This window comes from Amblyomma mixtum, chromosome 4 (assembly GCF_055824585.1).
Source record: "Amblyomma mixtum isolate Tamu chromosome 4, ASM5582458v1, whole genome shotgun sequence".
NCBI classification, from domain to species: Eukaryota; Metazoa; Arthropoda; class Arachnida; order Ixodida; family Ixodidae; genus Amblyomma; species Amblyomma mixtum.
Window position 1 is genome coordinate 98,404,067 of NC_143015.1, and position 23,535 is coordinate 98,427,601.

Here is a 23,535-nt window from a genome sequence, read left to right on the forward strand (position 1 = left end):
AGGTGACCATAGAATCTTACCGTTACTATGCGATCCTCGTCAAACCATGGCTGTAAGAGCAATTCTCTGTTGAGTATCGTTACACGCATTGAACGGACACCACCTGCTCACAACAGTGAGTCTGGATGGCGATGAAAAAAATGAATAGCCGTAAGAAATAGCCGGAAAAAAAGAGTGCGCTCAGAGTATAGCCAAGTCAGCGACATTCCCGTCAGAGATTCTTTCCGGGGGGAACGCATAATACACTTGTATCATTAAAATATATAGTTATGTTTGTCCTGTACTCTACTTGCTTAAAGAAAGGGTTGGTGAAAACATATCCGTTCCAAAGGCGCTTGGTGACATCAACTGGCGCAACTAGGAGCATGCGATATTTTAAAAACTTATGTAGCTGAACTTTCCCTCTGCAGTCGATCTTCTTATACAGCTATGGATGAAGCATGACTGCAAGAACTGAAGGGTACGTGGCTGTAGCCGCGTAATCGAACTAAATAAATAGCCGTTCCTATTAGTGTCTGTTCAGATTAAGACAATATGCGATTCGACAAGCGAAAAACAATTTTGAATAGAAGGTGGCTTAATTAAAGCGGCTTAAAATTGGCAGACGATTTCGGTAGTCACTTATGCAAAATTTGAGCGCAGCTTTTCAAACGCCACCTGCCACCGCTGGCAGGTGCCGTGTTACGCTGTTAGCCACTCATCCACCTCCGGTTGTCCATTCCTCCGTTCTTGCCGTGACAGGTGGCGTTTCGAACTTCTACTGCCTGCTAAGACGCCACGTCACACACCGCAGCACGCCACCTGTGAGGTGGCGTGTTGCGGGGGAAGTGCTTCGGGAGTGAGGAATAAAGTTTTCTTCCTTCTGATAATTTTCATCACTTTGGTCTTTTAAGCTAGGTGTACACTGAACGGTGCCGATGTGTTTAAAACGGAGGCTGCGCCCTCTCACTTAGGTGGCGCCTTGGCACGGTCAGTCAGGGTGGCCTATAGGATTGTCGCATTGTGTTACTGAGAATTTTCATGGCCACAAAAGAAGTGCCATAGGATATGGCGATACTACAACTCCTTACTCCATATTACTACTGGAAATAAACGTGCCACAGGTAGATAAGAGCAGTCGAGTCACAGACACTGAGGCCAGGCATTCCATTTACTGGGAATAGCCCGAGTAATATACAACAGATAACAGAATACTCACCAGGTGCCGTAGTGTAGTCTCCTGAGCAGAGCCCTGTCCCAGGTACCACATCCAAAGAAACGGAGCTCTGCAAAAACTACACCATTCTGCGGTTACAACTCAAAACCGCATTGCTATAGCCAATATTTATCTAAACATTCATTTGTCTTTATTTTATCTTCGGCAGCGTGATTGCGATGGTAGCACATTCGTAGTTGTGGAAAAAAGGCAACACTAGGTCTAACTTCCCTTTTCGCCTCAGGGTCTCAGCTACCGGCTTCAACGAAGGGGAGACGCTGGTGCTTAGAATGAAGCGACGGATGCAGACGCAGAGATGTGGCAATGCCAGATTGATGCAAGATCTAACGTCCGCCGGCGGATATATGCCTCGCAGGATGAAACCAATGATCAAAAAGCGCGCTTTAAACTGTGGTAACTGCAAGAACTGAAGGGCACGTGGCTGTAGCCGCGTAATAGAACTAAATAAATAGCCGTTCCTAATAGTGTCTGTTTAGATACGATTCGACAAGCGAAAAACATTTATGAATAGAAGGTGTCTTAATTATACCGGCTTAAAATTATCAGACGATTACGGTAGTCACTTATGCAAAATTTGAGCGCAGCTTTTCAAATGCGACCTGCCACAGCTGGCAGCTACCGTGTTACGCTGCTAGCCACCCATGCACCTCCGGTTGTTCATTCCTCCGCTCTTGCCGTGAGAGGTGGCGTTTCGAACTGCTACTGCCTGCTAAGACGCCACGTCACACACCGCAGCACGCCACCTGTGAGGTGGCGTGTTGCGGGGAAGTGCTTCGGGAGCTAACAGATTAGCTCTCAACCCTCTGAAATTTGTAAACGTGATGGGAGGCAGTTATGTGGGTTTAGCGTCGCTATTAAATGTAAAGGCACCACAGCAGAAGAGCCCGAACGGATTTCAACCGCGTGAGGTTCTTTAACTTGGATATAAATATCGTTGTACAACTGTTGGCTTCAGCCAGATTGGTTTGGTTTATGGGAGTTCAACGTCCCAAAGCGACTGAGGCGAGAGACGCTGTAGTGAAAGGCTCCGGAAATTTACTGAGGACGCGATGTTGCTCGGGTGTTGACCATTCGCGGTGCTGACTGCGATGCGCGTATAAGGCTATCAAATGCTGGACTGCCCTGATGTGCTGCACCTGCGTTCAAATTCTTCGGCAGCGAGTTCTGATCACTTCGGAGAAGGGAATAACTCGGGGCGGGTCGTTCACAAAGAAAAATTCTGTAAACATCTAGCACATCTCCCCACAAGCTGGTTAATGAGATAAAAATTATTCCCGACAGGAAGAGACAATGCATCGTACATAACCTTCTTAAAGACATTCGCAGTTTCTTGTTTAATTCGTAACCAAAGTTACACCCTAAGCGGACCTTTCTAAGGAATACTGAAACAAAATCTTAAAATTGAACAGAAACACTGAATTAGATTCTCGGATTGTGATTACACTGAAATCTGGTCATCACTTCGCATATTTTTCAGCGGATGGTTTTATTTTCGATGTTTTATGAGCGCGCAGCAAGCCCTCCCGGCCGGCGCGAGGTGAGAACCGTGACGTTATGACACCCTCGTCCGACAGGCAACCGGTCGCGTCACTCGAAGCGCGATGTCGCACTGAAATACGGGTAGACCAACACTTGTTGTTGGGCTAGTTGGTAATACATACTTCTGAAGGAACCAGCGCACAAAACACAACGGACAAGAAAATGGCGGTACACAACGGACAGGAGCGCTGAACTTACAACTTTATTTCGGAAGTAAAGATGCAACGTATATATACAGCCATGTCAGGGGGGCGTGCCACACAAGGAAAGGAAGAACAAGTGGAATCTACAAGGTCATGAAGAGACAATCGGCACAAGCAAACCAAAGATCTTAACTAATATTACATGTGAAGGTGAAGGAGTTTCAATGGAGGCAAGAAAAACAACAGGGAAAAAACAAGGGAAAAAACGCCAGACCTCGTGAAGATGAAAATTGATACTGATAACAAAAACCGATAAAAACAAAACGGTAAAAACCAATAAAAGCGATAAAAACAATAAAGTTAACAGGGCAATGGAAATGAAAAAGATAAGATGCCAACAAGTAACACGGCTACAATACTAACAGCTCAAAGTATTTAGCCAAACTTGATAAAAACGTGAACAGTCGGTTGGATGGTACAAAAGCGACAAAGATTTTTCGTTTTGTAGACGACTTTCTCGTTTTTCTCGATTGCAATCAGGATACCTTCCAAGTTGATGTCTCGAAAACATTGGCCATTTTCTTAGAATGCTTATCTCCTTTAACCCTTACACATGAACTTCCAAATAATGGGTCCTTGAGATTTTTAGAATTGGGCCTTCATTTCAAGTGTGATCACCTATGCTGTTCTTATGAGCCAAGGGGCCAGAAGCCGGTACTTCCTTTTGACTCAGCCCACTCTAAGTTGGTTAAAAGGAATGTAATTCAAGGAATCTTTAGAAATGCGCTGGTAAAATCGTGTGAACACCAAATTGAGACCAGTTTTTTAGCGCAAACATTTAGATTAGGAAATGCTGGCTACCCCACTAAGCTTTTAGCCTCAGTCGCTGAAGCAATGCTTAAAATTCAAAACTGGACTGCCCCTACTGACAACGCCAATAGAAAGAAAGTCTCTTATGCCCTACTTGCATCGCATTTCCCACAACATGAAGAAAATTGGGAAACGTGTTGGAGTTGAAGTCGTCTTTAGTGCCCCAAAGAGACTTTCCCAGCTTTGCAGTAAGGTCAATGAAAGTTCGTTTAACAGTACCTTTTGCTGGGCTAGTTGGTGTGACATTGTGTTCAGAAAAGAAAAAAAACAGCGCTAAATTCTACACAAACCACACAGAAAGACGGACAGGACGGGCGCTGACTCCAACTAAGTTTATTGAAAGCCACATGTAGCATATATATAGCCCGAAGAAGGTGAACGCATGCGAAGTTATCGTCCTTGTGTGTGTGGGTGTTGTTGCCATGTGGGAAATGCGCATGCGTTCACCTTCTTCGGGCTATATATATGCTACATGTGGCTTTCAATAAACTTAGTTGGAGTCAGCGCCCGTCCTGTCCGTCTTTCTGTGTGGTTTGTGTAGAATTTAGCGCTGTTTTTTCTTTTCTGAACACAAGGTCAATGAAACTCGTAAAAAAGAGATTATATGCAATATCAGGCACCGGAAGAATTTTGTGCAGTATATCGATTCAGTTGTCTATTCCATCCCTCTGTCCTTTGGGAAGCAGTATATTGAACAGACAGGGCGTTGTTTAAATGAAAGACTAAAAGATCATGATTACAACGTAAATGTTCAAAGGTGCCGTCACATTGGTATCCATTGTCGGAATTGCAAAGATGTAGAAACAGGATGTTTGCCACACTTTGAAAAAAACTCGGGTAATAGCCACAATCAGAAACACGAGGCCACGTGAAATAGTTGAGGCAATCACGATAGCTGCGTTAAAAGAAAAGTGCATTAGCCAGCCTTCAGTGTCGCTATCTGAGAAAGAACTCGCCTATCTGGCACAAAATTCGAGGCACTAACATTTTAACTTCCCACCTTATGCAACCGTCTTTTTTCCCGCCAACTTTATTCCGCTATTTGATACACAAGACTTAACCTTATGTTTCTGTGGGTTTTACCTTTTAGCTGTTAGTTTTTCCGCGATGTTTTCTTAATTTTAGCTGTTAGTATTTTTGCCGTGTTACTTGTTGGCATCTTTTTCATTTCCATTGCCCTGTTAACTTTATTGCTTTTATCGCTTTTATTGGTTTTTACCTTTTTGCTTTTATCGGTTTTTGTTATCAGTATCAATTTTAATCTTCACGAGGTCTGGAGTTTTTTTTCTTGTTTCTTCCCTGTTGTTTTTCTTGCCTCCATTGAAACTCCTCACCTTCACATGTTATATTAGTTAAGATCTTTGGTTTGCTTGTGCCGCTTGTCTCTTCATGACCTTGTAGATTCCACTTGTTGTTGCTTTCCTTGTGTGGCACGCCCCCCTGACATGGCTGTATATATACGTTGCATCTTTACTTCCCAAATAAAGTTGTAAGTTCAGCGCTCCTGTCCGTCGTGTACCGCCTTTTTCTTGTCCGTTGTGTTTTGTGCGCTGGTTCCTTCAGAAGGGGCAGACCAAGCGATAAAGCTCCCGACCTCGGATGCTGCCGAAGCAAAACTGGCAAAACCCACAAGTAGCGATGGCAGTCGGGCTACTGCGGGAACAGTGGGCGCGCGGGTGTTATGACGTCTAGTCGCAGCTTCCACAGGCGGCCGAGAGATGCAACGATGTGGCAATAAATCACGAAAAAGCGTGCCTTCTGCCTTTTCTCGCAAAAATATTTGTCGCATTTATCAATTTTAGCAGTCAAGCTCTTGTTTACATGTAAAAGAGCAGCTCCAAAAGTTTGGTTCAGCATCCCTTTAAGGAAGAGTTTAAGCCAGAACATGCTTTTCGCCAGTCTTATTAAATACTACGCCACACGTGATTGAAAGAGCAGATCACAGTAACTTGCACTTGGAGGCGCAGGTTTGAACAAGGGTACTGAGGAGGGAAGCCTCAGGGTGCTGATCACCGTTCACTAAAAAACATATACGCTAGCTGACAGCGAAATATCTCCCAACAGTGGGACTGCTTTAGGGGGGACCCTGCTCTTTTTAAAAAAATGAAATTTAATAATGAAGTCACACTTATGCAAACTTCAGTGAACCGTGGGCTGATTCTAAACATGTACAGTCGTGGTCAAAATTCTTAAGGGAAAAGGTTTGGTTTGGTTATTGGGGTTTAATGTCCCAAAGCAACTCAGGCTATGAGGGACGCCGTAGTGAAGGGCTCCGGAAATTTCGACCACCTGGGGTTCTTTAACGTGCACTGACATCGCACAGCACACCAGCCTCTAGAATTTCGCCTTCATCGAAATTCAGCCGCCGCAGCCGGGATCGAACCCGCGTCTTTCGGGCCAGCAGCCGAGCGCCGTAACCACTGAGCCACCGCGGCGGGGTCAAGGTAAAAGAAAGGGTTTTTGGTTCAGCCGTAAAGCAAAGTCATTACGGCACTATTAAATGTCTAATCACCTTGAATCACCTTGAACTGAAGAAATTTTACCGCAGAGAATTTTCATACAATATGTTATGTAAGTATGAAACTATTATGTAGAGAGCCGCCGCGGTGGCTCAGTGGCTATGGTGCTCGGCTGCTGTCCCGAAAGACGCGGGTTCGATCCCGGCCGCGGCGGCTGAATTTCTTTGGACGAGAAATTCGAGGCCCGTGTACTGTGCGATGTCAGTGCACGTTAAAGAACCCCAGGTGGTCGAAATTCCCGGAGCCCTTCACTACGGCGTCTCTCATAGCCTTAGTCGCTTTGGGACGTTAAACCCCATAAACCAAACCATTATGTAGAGAGAATTGAAGCAATTTTACCGCAGAGAACTTTAGCAATTTTGGCGAAGAATTTTTATTGCAGCAGAGAAGATTCCTGCTTGACATGTGTTTTGAATGATCCGCTACACGGAGCCCTCTAGGGACATTCATTTCGTTGAAGGTGAACGCTGTGGCATTAACACTTTTCACCAAGACTGTACTTGCGTACTCACTCAATATGTTAAGTATGAAACTATTATGTATAGAGAATTGAAGAAGTTTTACCGCAGAGAATTTTCATACAATATGTTATGTACAGGCGCGGCCATAAGTAAACGGAGCACGCTATTGCGTTCGAAGTGCAATCACGCTTTCTCCATTGGTAATGAAAAAGCGTTGTTTGTCTAAAGAAAGCCCACCAACCTCCTCTACCTGCATGCGCGTACCACTGCTGGAAATTTCAATTAGGTGACGCGTGAAAAATATTCGAAGATAGTTGCGTGCTCCGTTTACTTTAGTCCGCGCCTGTAAGTATGAAACTATTATGTAGAGAGAATTGAAGCAATTTTACCGCAGAAAATGTTTGCAATTTTGCTGATGGGAACTAGCTGATATACATTCCACTGTTCTAGCTTGACATCATGCAGTGCAATAAGGTTAAAATTATTGTGTATATAACAGGAGTTGAATTACGAGGTTTTGAAGTCGCCACTTGAGAAATGGCAAGAAAAGTTAGCATCTCTGTTTCTGGTGTGGCAAGACAGCAACTAATAAAAGAAATAAAGCCACAAGAAGTAAGAGTTCTAGAAATATAAATAATCTAAGGTTTAGCCCATTATAGGAATTACTGTGGTCTTAAACCTCACTTAGGCACACAACATAGATGGTTTGCAGCGCTTAAGCTTCCATGAATAGGAAGATCTCTCACCGGAGCTGCGCATGGACTAACAGTCGTAAATTCAAGAAATGTAGTGACCTGTACACTACTGTGCATTATTTCGATCTTGCCTGTTGCTTAGGTCAAGCGGTTGACGGGCAATAAGGATTTTTTCAAATGACGCACAATTCATTCAACGTCTTTTGCCGTGAGACGCCAACTACGCGCTCCGTACGTGCTTTACAACTAACGAAAGCCGGAACCGAGGACCAAATTGGCGAACAAGCAGGGTAGCATTAACAGCACTTAGAAGCGAATAGCGGGGCATCAGCTCAGGCCTTGATGCAATGAATGCAATTGAGAACATTTGTTCAAGATCGAGTTAAAATAACTGAAGGGAATCAGCTAGCACAGGGAGATCCTCTACTGAAACATTCAGTGTGAGCCACTCGTAGGAATTTATAGGAATATGAAGCCCATAACATAGGAAAGAACACTGTGCCATGTCAGTGCACGTTAAGAACCCCAGGTGGTCGAAATTTCCAGAGCCCTTCACTACGGTGTCTCTCATAGCCTGAGTAGCTTTGGGATGTTAAACCCCATAAACCAAACCAAACCATATAAAGATCTATATCTTATCTTTACGGAGTCTATAAGCATTCCATTAAGCTTTTACACGGTTTCCATACAATACGCTTGACCTTATATGGAGTCCGCGAGTCTCCATACGTGCTTCTATATAGCCCATAACGACTCCATATGCTCGATACTAACTGCATAAAGTTTGATATGGAAATGCAAAGAATTATGGAGCTTTTCATATGGATACTTTCAGTAGGGTGAAAGGTTGATGCACAGCTCTGGTCGAATTATTCCTCACCGAGCACAGTCCTCTTCCACCCTGTCCCCGTCAAGCTGACGGTGGGATAAGAGGCACCCACGTGACGAAGGCACCACAGAACACGTAGGCGGCCACATTTCCTCGGCCAACATTGGTCCGTGCCCCGACACTGTTTCGTAAAGCTTCAAGAAAGGTGGAGGGATTACGATTAAAAATGAATTATACAGGAAAAAGCGGCCATCTAAGAAGTGACAAGATACCACAGCAAAGTTGGAAAAGGGTTGTCAGGAGATGCGGGTCATTTGTAACTATGAGGAAGAGGTGAGGCACAAGTCATGCTGGCACTCGGACGTAATGCTCTAAATTATACATAGTAACAATGCGATATTTAAATAATCCATGGAGCCATCCTTTAACGATCTATACGCCTAATTCATGACAAGGTTACGGACAGGTTCTTACAACCTGAGTCGGTTTTTCGATGCGATCACTGAGTAGGCAAAGGAGAGAGTCAGTGTCTGCGACGAAAGTGGCCGACCCAGCACCACTGCATAGAAGCCAGAATGTGTTCCCAGGCTGTCGTATTGAGTGTAAGGAAAAAAAAAGCTGGACTCAGAATTAGAGAACCAGGAAAAGCATTATGCGTAGAGGAATCTATGGGTATGGTATCTAAAGCCTCGTCAACGAAGTTATCAGCTGCAGTTTATTTGCACCATTGAAGAATCTCGAATTTAGTGGGCTGATTTCACTTCTTAAGAAGCTAGCCGCAGGTTTTCCACGTGTCTACAAAAGAAGACGAGAAGCGATTATCTTCACAGAAATCGGTGCTTTTTGTTCATACTGTAGGTAGTGTATTCTTACCGTAGAAAATTATTTTTGTGAACCGTATTTGGCTCAGCCCCTTCTTTCCCATTCACCGACGAGGCCTGACAAGATAACCCTCTCTTACGCTGTCCTGTGCTCCAACAAGTGTCACTAATTCTCGACTCCTTTTCTCTTTCTTGACATGCCGCGCACAGCGTACCAAGCGTTCCTCTGCACTCGCCCTCCGTGTCTGGCCATGTCATGACGTGTTGTGCCTTGAGATACTGAGGAGAGTCACTAATTTGAGGTCCCAGTGAGCCAATTGGCTAGCTTCTGCATGACCAACCTCACGGCTTGAACTAGCTTTCGACTGACCAAGTTGACTGCAGGAACCCTATTTTAGTTCCAAGAATATCTTTCAATTCTCGCAAGCATCAAATAATGTGTCTGATACAACGTATGCTGAACAGTACAACGAAATGTACGAGCTGAAAAAAAGTTATTAGAGTTATAGAATAGCGCAGGTTTATTCATCATCATTGTCATCAGCATATTTATGCCCACTGTGGGGCAAATGTCTCTTCATTGACGGGGAATGAAGAAAATACTACGTTAGTTTCGCATGGTGTTTCACACGTATTTTGCGCATTCCACTGAGAAAACAAGAACAGGAAAATGAGGTGCTTGTTAACGACCTACATATGAACGAAGCGATCAGTCACTGAAAGCGAGGAAAGCATAGGGAAGCTTTTCTCATTTAAATCTGCGGTGTTGATCAGTACGAAAGAATTATTGTAACCATAATGTAATCAGAAGCCCGCGTTTGTCATGGCACAGAAACTTGGTGAAGGCAGAGTAACACATCATATGAAACAAGGCAAAAGAATATGCGCAGAAAGAGGTTGAAAAATACGAGCGAGGGTGATGCGGCAGAAATCCAAGCCAGTTTTGGCAAAGAGCACCTGCATATGTTCTTGCCGGGACGCAGTATACATGATTTGTATAATCTTTTACTAGAATAATTCTGCCTATAACTGCTGAAGATATCGTACATAGAATGGCCTTATCTTGCAACTCAGCCTTTTTGTGGCATTGAACTTCACGTTTGGTTGATGCTTATGTTCATTTTCATATATATTTGGTACTGAGCATTGAGATGGATGGATTGACGCCAGATCCTACCATGCTGACTGGATGCTGACGTTTCTGCGTTGGCAACTGCTGCGCCCAAAATCCAGTGACAGAGCTAAGGCACAAGGAATTTGGGCTACTTGCACCCATGACAGCGGAAAATCAACGTCTTTTCCCGCTGAGGGGTGGCTTAAGCTGAAAACCCGTTTGTCTCTATCAGGGTCTCGGTAAGCGCAAAGCTGAATTTCCCACCTCTCAGTACTGAAGCGTATTTAAGAGGTCATACTTTTACAGGCGCCGTTCATGTATGTGTCCATGCCATAACCTTCCGCCCATTATGCTCCACTGAGTAAACCGCGCGAAGGAGGGCAAAAAAGAATTCAGCACAATTTAGGCGAGCAACATTGCAGTTCTTTGCGGAAAAGAAGGGGTGGCACAAGTTAATTCCTTTCACTCATAAAAGGATGTACAATGCGTAGTGAGGATGTGCGAGTTTTAGAGACACGCTGAAGGACATTAAAGGCTGAACACGTATGTTTAGAACACAGACTGTCGAATGAATTGCATCACAGCAAAGCGAGCGGGCCATTCACTTCCACAACAGTGAAGTATCAGTCCTGCTCACCTGGTACAGCTCTCTTCTTCCCAGTCCTGGTGGTAAGGGCGAGGGAGAAGACTGCCGGAGGACCAGCTCGCACCCACGTGACGAAGGCACTGCAGACACCGCAGTCTGCCGCGTCTTGATTCACATCGGCCCCGCTGGCTCTGTTGCTTGAGGACGAAAGGACAAAAGTTAAAGCTGATTCGCTATACGACTTGTGCTATGGCGACATTCACCGAACATCGCTTGCAAACGCCTACGTAGACAAGCGTCGTCCATGACACACATTTTCACAGATTTTCTGTGAACGGACCTGGAGGCCGACAAGTACTGACACCTAATTTCATTGGGATTTTTACGCTGCGAGAGGAAAAAAAACGAGGGATCCTCGTAGCAACCACATAATGAGTACATACAAGGCATAATACGATAGAAGATATAAGAGATGATATTGGTACGGTGTAGTGAGTATGGTGATTCAGTGTGTCGACGTGGCATTTATGCCATGAGGGACGTCACAGTTCAAGGCTCCGGATTAATGCTTGAGTGCTTGGAGGTCATTAAACTCATGGCATCACCAAGCACACGGGCGGTTTTGTATTATGCCGCGATTGAAACACCGAGGAAACCTTTGCATATTTATTGTTGTCTAGTTTCCTTATTCACGGCATTATGCGACTCACATTCTGACCTCCCTCATTCTTGGTGTAGGCGACGCTTATCCGCCTACTGTGTTTGAACGCGGGCTGTAAAGGAAACTGGTTGTGTGTCGACAGGCACCCCGTCTAGACTGGGTGCAAGTATTAGATGCGAAAGCAGGGCTACGACACCAGTTTGTCAGAGGTAGAAAGCTGCTAGGCTGCAAGAAAAGAAACTGCAGCGAAAAAAAGTGGGTCTCTAGTTAGGGCTAGTTGGTTCATGATTCAGGAGGAAAACGGGGCAAAAAAACGTGGACAAAAGAGAGAAAAGGCGTAGGTCCTCTTGTGTTTGCCTCTTTTGTCCACGTTTTTTTGCGCCGCTTTCCTCCTGGAAAAAAAGTGTTGATTCCTGTCTTATAGACGTGAAATGAAGCATGTGTAATGTTGATGTATTGAATATGTGGTTAGCTATAGCGCAATTTGTCGGTAAGGGTTGCCTGTCATCTCTGCCTGGTTAGGTATATGGGTAAACAAATGCGTTCCCTGTCCTGGACCCACACTCGTTGATCGTAGGAGCATGGGCATCACTACTCTACTGCGGTATACCCCGCTCCCCTCCATTCCAGCAGCGCCTTCTATGTCTCGCGAAGTAGAAGCAATGGGCTTTATCCCCATCCAGACACTGCGGTGGCTTCCCCAATTTAGCTCACAAGGAAACCATCACGTGGTACTGCGATGCTTGTAGCTACGAGGAACGAGGACTTTCGTCACAAGTTTGGAGTTAGAACTGCAGAGATAATTCGCTTCGAGAAACTGGTTGAGGAGTTCTGCAACATGCAGTCGTGTCGCAACAATTCGTCAGTGAGTGACAGCCCAAAATGGTCGCTGGCGACTTGCGCAGGGCCCCTCTTCCACGATGAATCGGCTCAATTGTGTCGCGTGACCTCCGCGACTCGCCACTATGTACGCGCTTTAACAGCAGCCTGCCTATCTAGTTTAGGCGGAAGCGACCGAAAGTGAGCGTCCGACCGCAGAGCGTTGGGGACGAGGTACCGCTACAAAAGAAGTGCAGGCCCCTCCAAACCGAAGCAATATTTGACAGTTAAATCCCACGACAACGCTGATATATTCAATGCTGACCATCGACCGGGCTTGGCTGCGATGATTTTCCGGTCCCTGTCACTGACAATGGCTTTACGACTGCAATGTGCAGACTACAGTGACAGCAAGACTACTGCCGTCCATGTTGCAGGAAGTGTTTGTGTTTGGGAAGAATACCACGAATGCTGGATTCAGAGAGCTTCCACTTCAGTCGACGATCTACCTGCACACCTATTGATGAAATGAGATTCCCAGCCGGTACCGATGTTTCATTTTTAAGTGGAAAACAAAAGACCTGCACCTGAATAGATTGCAAATGCATTCACTGAAGGATACCGCACACTGGCTATAAACTTGCATCCTATAAAAATATAGGACCCTTGACTCCTACTGGTAATTCTTTTGGGCGAGCTGGCATATTTCTATATTGGAATGCTTTGGGCGGACGCACACACCACTGCTGATTGTGCTCCTGTTTCAGCTTGCTCGGTTGTTACAAGATGAAGAGAAAACTGGGAATTATATCGTCAGCTAAGCGACACGTTTTCGCGAGTTTTCCCATTTATTCTTCCACAGAAAATTGCGTGAAAAGGAGGTTTTTGTGGGAAATTTTGCACAATCAAAATAAATACTCAGCTACACATTTTGATCAACCGGAACAAATTTCAGGCATGTTATGTCAGCTGATCTGAGGGCATCTGGTCTGTGATGACATTGTCTGCTACAGAGCCTTCTGCTCTTGAGGATCCACGTTATTTTCTCCGCGTAGAGAATTAGACCACAAGATTGAAGAAAGCAAATGCATTTATTACTATAACCTCTGTGCAAATGTCTTGTGCACAAATTTCTACACTTGCATTAGCGTGCTTGTTAAAACTCTCAGCCAGGTTTTGTTTCTCCCACTGCAATGAAAGGCTTGTGAGAGTAACACATTTTCTCGCATAGAAGTTACAAAGGCAAGCTTGTCCTCTATACGCTAGTGTATCGCAGGAACCACATACTCACCTCCGGCAGTTTTCTTCGGTGTTGAGCGGGCTGCCTGGCAGATACGACTGGACATGTTCTTCGTTCTGGGACCGATGGAGCGACTCTGCATCGTGGAATGGCCGCTCGCTGATCGAATGTCTCCGAGCTAAATGTCGGAGACGCGTGACCCAGTGGCAGAGCGAACCACCACGTCCCGCTACTGGCTGTTTCCATGACAACGAAGTGGCAGCTTCTTACTTCTGGCCTGTGAGAGAGCAGCAATTAAGGGAGCGCGTAAGGCTGCATGTCTGTTGGTTTTATGGTTTTATAGAGCATAACGTCCCAAAGCGACCCAGACAGTGAGGAACGCCGTAGCGGAGCATTCACATCGCACAGTACACAAGCCTCTAGCCTTTCGCCTTCAACGAAATGCGACCGTTGGGACCGGGATAGAATCCACGGTTTTCGGTACAGCAGCCGAGCATCATAAATACTGAGCTATCAAGACCGCTTAGGCTGCACGCTTTTTATGCGTAGACGATTAGGCAAGAAAAAAGCAAAAAGGGTTCCGGAAATTCTCACCATCTGGGGTTCTTTAACGTGCACTGACATCGCACAGTACACGGGCCTCTAGCATTTCGTCTGCATCGAAATTCGACCACCGCTGGAGGAGAAATACTAGACGCCCATGTAGTGTGCGATATCTGTGCACGTTAAAACCCAGGTGGTCTAAATTTCTGGAGTCCTTCACTACGGCGTTTCTCATAGCCTGAGTCGATTTGGGGAGATAAGGTGACCGCAGCTGGCAAGGCACAGCGTTAAATGGAGAAATAAGTAAGTGACCTTTGTCCTGCAGTAGAAATAATTTGGCTGATGATGATGATGATGATGATATAGGGTAAGCCAGCAGCCCAATTCCATCGTAACCACGAGACGAGCGAGCCATTAAACTAGAAACTGAGCTCTTTTGGAGTGGTTAAACTGGACACTACACAAGTTAACGCTGCGGTGGCTCAATAGTTATACTGACCGGCTGGTTATAACCTGCGTAGGTTTAACTTTAAACACCCACAATAAACAAAGTGTATCCAGCAGTTTGCCGGGCTCACTTTCCGAAATGTAGAGAACGAATGAAGATACAAGGCTCCTGATCCTTGCTTCCTAGCACGTAAAATTGAGCGCGACAAAACAATTCATATGCAGGCTGTTTCACTTAAGACTGAGCGTTTTTTAGAAACGACCATTTTGAGTCACTAGAGCGTTTGTTAGCCATAGTATTAAAGTGATAGTGTTAAAGGCCCGGTTACGAATAAAATTCGGCGTCGGCGTTGTCAGCGAAAAACCATCATCAAGGTTCTGGCATGTCACCAGAGAGCTATCTTGGAGGTAGGTGGGACACCTAGTTCACATAACCTTGCGGCGTCATCACAGCCCGGCCACCTGATTGTGAGCAAACTCGGGAACTGCAACCTGGAATTGCTTGCCATCGCAGGGTAAGACGCATCACTTAACCGCTGCACCACTGCGCCGGGAGGGATATTAGGACTTCCAGGGATCTGGTTTGGTTTGGTTTATAAGGTTTACCGTCCCAAAGCAACTAAGGCTATGAGGGACGCCGTAGTGGAGGGCTCCGGAAATTTCGACCACCTGGGGTTCTTTAACGTGCACTGACATGGCACAATACACGGTCCTCTAGAATTTCTCCTCCAAAGAAATTCAACCGCCGCGGCCGGGATCGAACCCGCGTCTTTCGGGTCAGCAGCCGAGCACCATGTCCCAGTGATCTCTGAACGTAAAGTAGATAATGCCCTTCTGCATATTTTGGAATTAACTCCTTTCGCTATTGCGCCATACCCTTAAGACAGAGCTTAAGTGTCTCCTCCAGTTCTGTCAGCAGTATACTGCATCAGAATGCAGCTAAGACATGCTCACTAGCCGACTTGTAGCCCGCCGTTGTAAATATCGATATCAGCCACCGGTCGACTCGCCCCCCTCTACGCTTACTCCTGTCCCACTCGAATAACTTGCAAAGAACTACCTGTGCAAAGATGAATCTTACGCGAGCTCGGGAAGAGCCACCTGAGTTTCGCAACCTCCGCCGGTGGCTGTGCTTGAAACAGGCACCTGCCAGTGCAGTGACGCATCGCTTAACTGCTGTAGCGCAGCACCGGCAGTGGTCGTAGTGCTCACCGCGATCTAACAACGTAACACGCTTTGCGTAGTTGCGTAGTCAGAACTGCAGTAGAATAAGAATATGAATAGACTGGAGGGTGAAAGAAAATGTACTGATAATTGGAATAAAATCACAACTGGAATTGATTGGTGATCGAAAGAAGGATGCTATAGAGTTTACTCCTTGTCATTCAACTGACCACTCCTAATTTTTTTTTCTCGAAGCTGTCCGTTCTGAGCTGCAGTTTGCCAATGTGCTACTGTCAGTCATATGGCTGCAGGAACAGCTTCGCTGCGCTATGAATGCACGCCGCTACGGGTCACCAGGGCAGAGTACGTTATGGCCTCATCGTAGCCTAATGCAAGATGACTGGTTATGAAGATCTGGTGGTGCATCATTTGTGTAGACTTCATTACGCCGCGTGATATACGGCAGAAACCATACGTGCATTTGGCATTGATGCACCAGCAGGTTCCCTGTTGCCCGTTGTGTGTATCGCACTTGACTTCTGTCTATAAATTTAAGTTGTATTTTCGTCCTATCTATAATGTAGCCACGCCAGTCAATGCGCCGTTTAGGGTACTGAGAATGGTTTCTCGGTTGGAGGAACCAATTTATTTCTCAAGGATTGCAAAGAGCTGTGGTTGGACAGAAAGCTTGAAACACGAATACTAAGCTTTGCTTTTGTATTGGATGATGGTGAGGGCAAGACCACCGCGTCTTTTTGGAGTAATTCTGTGGCGATGGAAATATTTAGCCTGCAAAACGAATTGGCCTATAGCTGTCACAATAGGTGGGGAAACAGGACAATCAAGTCCCTCAGATCTAGCGGCTGGTTTGAGAAGATCAGAATGGGGCATATTAACGTTTTTTTATACAATGTCACGTTTAATGCACCAGCACCAATATGATTCCTAGATCACAGAATAACTGACTACACGACCACACCACCGCCTCACCGTGGGCCTTAAAACAGTAGTGCGTACATGCAAATTTTGTAGTCTGAAAACGAAGCACGGCTAACATGTTTCGGGCTGATTTATTGCAGACCTTCTCTTTGTACAGTCAAAAATAATGAATAAGCAGTATCTCTGGTGCGTACATTAACAACTATACACTATGGTGGTCACGCCACTGTGAACAGCGCCCCCATGCTGGGAGCCATTGCACACACTTGGCTTGGTGAAGTTCTGTATGCCACAACTTCGCAGCTGTATGACTAAAGAGGGAGCTTCACATCAAACTATGGTTGTTGGAGAAGCAGTGATGGTGGACACAAAAAGGGGGCATGGTTACACCACGTTTTTTCTCCCAATGGCACTCAGTGGGTATAATAAATGGTGATATTCCTCGCAGGTTATGCATTTTGTCCTTTCTGCTGTATAGCTGCCAGGGAAAAAGAAAAAGGGGTAAGTTACGCGTTTCTGGAAGCCACCTAAGTCCAGGCACACTCAACAGCAGCCAGCAACGGGGACGTACTTGCAATGGCAGGACGGAAGGAGCGGACTTTCCCGCCTTCCTCGTTTCTCCATGGTATGGAGATAGAGCTCCCAGTCACTAGCTCGCACTACCGGTTAGTGGCAAAAAACAATTACCGTGGGTAGCGCTGTTGAAACCTTGTGTGCTGTTGGTGGGGCGTCGCTTCTGGAGCTGAAATTAAATGAAAGATAGAATTAAGTTCACTGGTTATGAGATGATTGGCCTTGTATGTCTCCCTAACATTGAACACTTTAAATGCACTGTGAGGGAAGGAAAGGATGGTGTGAAAAAGAGGAAGGAAATTTCATATAAGGCAGAGGGGCAACCTTTGTACGAGGAATTTTTCTGCTCCTAACTGTGAAAAATTTTCTCGGGACGACATATCTTGTTGGCCGCCTTAACTATTTGCACGGCTGCTCTCATATCCTCAAGATTTTGCTTCATGTCAACCGGGAAAGCAGGCAGAAAAGTGGCAGGAAAAATGGGATCGCAGCCAATAAATGTATGAGGAGTGAACCATGAGGTGGCTCGGCAGCAAGTCTATGCCATGTTGAACGCGGCAGAAGCTGAAGCTGTACTTGCTCATTTTTCACTACGCATTGATGATGGTTCGCGGTTTCGTAACTTCAAATATAGCCCAAGTGTGCGAAATATTTCAGTTTTCTAATCCATGTTTACAAAATATAATGCAGCTTTTCTACTTTACCAGGAGCCAGAGCTAACTTTAGCCGTGGGTTTAAAATATACCGAGGCACACTATGTAAACATAACTTATGGTGTCCACAAGTTGATACTCAAGCCTACCGAATGAATATCCGCCTCGCAGTTGGGAGATGCTGAGTTAGATCTGTAGTGCTCTCGGTATAGAAGGGTTTCCTAATCAATGCAAGGTTTTTTATGCCCTGGTGCTGACATTTCCAGCGACTCAGCGTAGTCTTCAGTTGGGAAACTCGCAGTGGTATGGGAGAATCGGCGCAAAATAAGAACACCACTCGTGGCATTTCGAATGATATTCGCCACGTTATCGAATCTGGTATTAGCATACAACTGCTTGTGTCATGTACCCTTTTAGCAGTGTTGGAAGAGCGTAGCATTCAGAACTCGTCAGTTTTACCGAGAAATGAAGTTCCCCGTGTCAGAGAGGCGGTACTATGGACTTTGTACGGCGAGATCAGACGCATAGGACAGCACACATCTGAACAGTTCGCATTTGTAGCAAACTGAGTTTAATGATCTTTGTGTTGAATCCCGGCCTTTAATACCCCACGGCAGCTGTTGAAGCAAAGCAGACTAAATTCAGCCGCCGCGGTGGCTCAGTGGCTATGGTGCTCGGCTGCTGGCCCGAAAGACGCGGGTTCAATCCCGGTCGCGGCGGCTGAATTTCTTTGGAGGAGAAATTCGAGGCCCATGTACTGTTCGATGTCAGTGCACGTTAAAGAACCCCAGGTGGTCGAAATTTACGGAGCCCTCCACTACGGCGTCTCTCATAGCCTTAGTCGCTTTGGGACGTTAAACCCCATAAACCAACCAACCAGACTAAATTCAACAAGCTATGTGGCTACAGGTCCAAAACGCCTATAGGTTCCTTCGAAGAGCATTCAGTAAGCTAAAGCTTTAGAGGTGATGCTATGTCTATACAGCCTTAGGCACCAACCTACAACCATGCTTCTATGTCGCCTCTCTACATACCTCGATGAATTTCCTCTGTACTAGTTTTAAGCCATGTTTGCGTGGAAGCTTTACTGTTTCTATATGCATTGGTGAGCTCGTAACGCACAAACGTCAGCTATTTCGTTATCGGCTATGCTGACATGGTTCGGTAGCCAGCATAATTTTATGTCTTGTTATGTACTGCCTCCTTTTGTACCACTATTGATAATCCAGGTGGTGAGAGCTACCTGGCAGAAATTGATTGGCGTTAAAATAGACTAATGACTGTATGTCTGCACAGATATCTTTTATATTTTCCACAGATGTTACTATTTCTGTAACCTACTGTTCAGCAGCACGACTAACTCTTCTGTCTCTTCTATAAAACAATTAGGTGACCACATTTCCAGCTATTGGAAGTGCTTTCTCAGTTTATAAATGTTACCAACGATGATTTGCACTTTAAGCTTTCTTCGATCTCACCTAGCTCATGCTTATTCTCCTGTAAATGAACAAAACAAATACTATATCCAATCCTTTTGAGGCCCGAACATGAGTACGCCTGTGTGATAAGTGACCTGCATCATCCTAATCGAATCAGTGGTCGCCGCGGTGGCTCACTGGTTATGGCACTTGACTGCTGGCCCGAAAGACGTGGGTTCAATCCCGGCTGTGGTGGTTGATTTTCGATAGAGGCAGAAATCTTATAATCCCAATAATTCCAATAATCAAATCACTACAATCGAATCGATTCAAAACCATGCCGCCAGATTGAAATTTTCTGACTAGCGTTACTAACCTAAATGTTAAAGCCGGTATCGCCAGGCTAAAATTGTGCCGCAAAATGTCTAGGCCCCGCCTATTTCATAAAGTTTCTATCATCCCTTACGTCATCCTTCACTCCAGTGCGAGTTATTTCAAGAGCTGATATTGCATAACTGTTCTGTTAAACGATGTGCAGTCTCCCCTAATGCAAAAGCCCCGCACCCCCGAGTGTGAGTTACTATAAATAAATTAAGAAGATGAATAAATACGACACCCTGAGATGCACCTAAGATTTGGAGCCATTCAGATCCAGTAACCAATGAGATCACATCTGATATTAGACCTGAGATTAAATCACTTGCAGAGTACCCGTTTCCAGGGGATAACGAATGGCGATTTTCAAACAAGAACACACGAGTAGCAAACCTTTCAACGACAAGGAGCATTAGCTCAGTGCGTATACAATTCTGGACAAATTTTTGGGCGGGAAACCATTTATGAACGAATTTTTTTCATATAATGTCAGATTTCACGATAACAATATATCTGTGTGGATCACCCGACCGCAGTCTATTAACATTTATTAACATTATAAAAGTCTATTAACGCTAATTATATGGAAGTTTTTGCTATCATAAAGAGCCTACCCCATTTGGTTTTCGATGGCAGTCTTAACTGTTCGATGGAATAGATGGAAACGTTTCAAAACCAAGATATTGCTACATATCGGAAGGCTGGACCATTACCTTCAATATGTCCATAACAGTACCTTGCAATTTTCTAATATTCAGCCTCCATGGTGGCGCAGTGGTTATGGTGCTCGGCTGCTGACCCGAAAGACATGGGTTCGATCCCGGCCGCGGTGGTCGAATTTCGGTGCAGACGAATTTCTAGAGGCCTGTGTACTGTGCAATGTTATCGGACGTTAAAGAACCCCAGGTGGTCCAAATTTCCGGAGCCCTTCACTACGGCATCCCTCATAGCCTGAGTCACTTTGGGACGTTAAACCTCCCAAAACCATCCAATAGTCAAAATCTTTGTCCAAGAATGCTGGACACGTTTACATGTTGAGTGCAAGGGGATGCTTCGGGCAAAAACTAGTTCTCTCAAGGTAATGAAAAGCGACCCCCTACAATTCTCCCCTCTTTGTTTCTTGCTTAAGTGCATTCGGAGCCTTGGGGCATCAGCACCCGCTTACGCAGTGGCTTCGGAAAAGGAATCCGGATGCCCACCCAGCCTAGCGCGTTGCTGATATTGAGAGAGCGATAAGAATTTTCGTGTTGGTTTGATGATGCAGAGGTGATGACATCATCGGTTTTGTTATGTCGCTAACGCAGAATACAGGGACTACCTTTGATCCCTGCAGTAAATTCCACAGCAGCTTATTCTCGCACACGAAACAACATTCAGTCAATTTTTTTCGACTTGGATCTGGGAAAAACTTTCACCCCTCAGTGAACCTCACGAACTATCAATGAAGACAACACAGATAAGCTTATGAGTCACATGTGTACAGTCGGAGCGGATGTGCACCATAGAATAATTTTCAATGTTTTGCACTGGGCTTGAGTATAGGCAGCCGTGATGAAACGCTAAACCGCGTACTTAGAACATCTTAGGTGCAACTGCCGGTACGGTGCATAGTTTAATGTACGGTAAAGGCGGAAGCTGCATATCTGCGGTGGCAGTGTTATGTACTCATCTACACATCTGCTGGCAATTGGTCACTCGCTTAAAGTGGAATGACATCACCTGTTTGCTTAACTCCTGAAAAGCAGCAAACCCGTCTCAGAACATCAGAGTTATCTGTTGAATTCCATGGTTGCCACCAAACACTCTGCTGCGTAGCACCGCATCAAGAGAAACGGAATCCCAGAAGAGTTCCTATGTTATACTGCTAGCCGCCGTAGACCTTCAAAACTTCAAATTGTTCCAGCACTCTCTCAAGACTGGATTGAAATTTCAGCCACCTCTTGTTTACATGTCGAAGAAAGACATTTTCTGGCATGCTAGGGTGCTACTTCTGGTCAACAAGTATTGCTGATCGAACAGCATGCTTGAAATAGTAGTATGAACTGTTACTAGAAGCTCAACGGATATATTCCTGGTAATAATGGATACACAAACCAGTATAGGCGCTTGTATAAGGTTTTTTTTTCTCTCTCAAGTTCTGAGCGTTGTCTTCAGGCTCTGGACTACGTACCACACGAGTTCTCACCTTTCAGGGAAAGACGATACAGTCGCTCAGGAGAACAGAATGAAGTTGTCCCAACAATTAAGGACAAAAAGCACATGTTATCTGAACAAAAAGAGCAGAGCTAGCGTAGCTAAAAAACCTCACAAGCTCGCTTATTACGACTTTATGGAACGAGCGAAAGAAAGTCGAGGTTCTGATTGCAGTACGAGTCAGAAACACACCACAGCTGCATTTATAGATGTCTGTGTGGATTGGAAAGGCTTCTTTTACGTGGATTTCGTTTTGTATGTCCGCATATTTAAGGGCCGCTTTCAAAGAAAAAAGCTCTTAGTATGCTGCGCACGCCCGCTCTTCCATCACAATGTGCAATTGCAATGAATTCTTCGCAAGATTCTAGCCCCTGCCGGGGCCGAATATGACTGGGCAAGAACAAGTCAGCGCAGCAGCCTAGCAAAAGTCACCACAGGGTTCCGTCTGGTATTTCGTTGCCCATGAAACGCTGGCAGGATTGATTCCTAAAAATAGAATCGCACGAAAGAAACGGAGCTCGCAAGTGGTGCGAACTCCTAGGAAGGGGGTGGCCGGCTATTTTTGGCTATGGAGACGTTGAATGCTTGGCGCTCAGCTTTTGAACGCTTCACCAGTCGTACATATCAGCCCACCCATGGCGTAGTGGTGGCAACTGCACGACTAATGTGTTTCTGGTGCCGTTTTTGCCGCGAGCAGAATAACGTTTCTTTAATTTTGTAGCGTTACGCTGATTGAGGGCCATGCAATGGAAATCTGCACAGTGGTTCTAAGGATAATGAGTCTCGGCAGGTGGAAAGTAAATACCTATTTATCCAGAATATGCTATATAGACTAACAACCAGTTTCCTGAATTATTTGGGGCTACGCCCCAACGTCTGTAGCCCTAAGCTTGCAGTTACGTGAGACTGGCGTCCGGATACCGTCCTCACGGTATCTATGCCGTTGGCGGGATTTTCCGCCGTGAGAATAATTTTCCCACGAACCATAACTTGTCGTAGCACTCTTGAGTTTGCTCATATTGCCGTCATTCCATAAGATGTTTTGAGCCTCGGAAAATTACAATCACATCTAACAAGTGCTATCGTGGTCATCGAAGTTTTACTAGGTTTATTGAGGCTTAACGTCCCAAAGCAACTTAGGCTATGAGGGACGCCGTAGTGAAGGGCTCCGGAAATTTCGACCACCTGGGTTTCTTTAACGTGCACTGACATCGCACAGTACAATGGCCTCCAGAATTGCGCCTCCATCGAAATTCGGCCGCCGCGGCCGGGATCAAACCCGCGTCGTTCGGGTCAGCAGCCAAGCGCCGTAACCACTGAGCCACCGCGGCGGGGCAGGTCATCGAAGTGAACATGACACTAAGTGCTCATGCGCTAAGTGCTCAGCACTGCTCGAAATTACGCCAAATTCTCTTTGCTGAAGAAGGCCGCGTCTTCCTATTTTATGCGATTCTACGGCACAAAGTACACAAGAGGCGCATATACTTTCGTTCCCACAGCGTCAAGACTAAGCATTGTTGCCTCTATAAAAGTGCCCTAGAACCTCGTTATAACAACTCTCGTTTCATTGGCCGCGTTCCTGTAACGAGCCTCGTAAACGTCTAGGCAGGTCCCGCATCCAAAGCGCTGACAGTTTTCCTGGGGTTACGAAGAGGACCACTGGACACTGGACAGGGAGGGAAAATACCAACAGCTGCACTAAACCAGTTCTTGAGTT

At 45.5% G+C, this 23,535-nt stretch overlaps 1 long non-coding RNA gene across 1 annotated transcript; it reads right to left on the reverse strand.

Moving 5' to 3' along the window:
* Positions 1–8,173: 8,173 nt before the first annotated feature.
* Positions 8,174–17,477, reverse strand: LOC149347561 (uncharacterized). Its single transcript, XR_016292143.1, has 4 exons — positions 17,294–17,477; positions 13,565–13,790; positions 10,845–10,990; positions 8,174–8,466 (listed from the first exon to the last, which is right to left on the reverse strand). It is a non-coding gene; the product is annotated as an uncharacterized LOC149347561 (long non-coding RNA).
* Between the last annotated feature and the right edge of the window lie 6,058 nt (positions 17,478–23,535).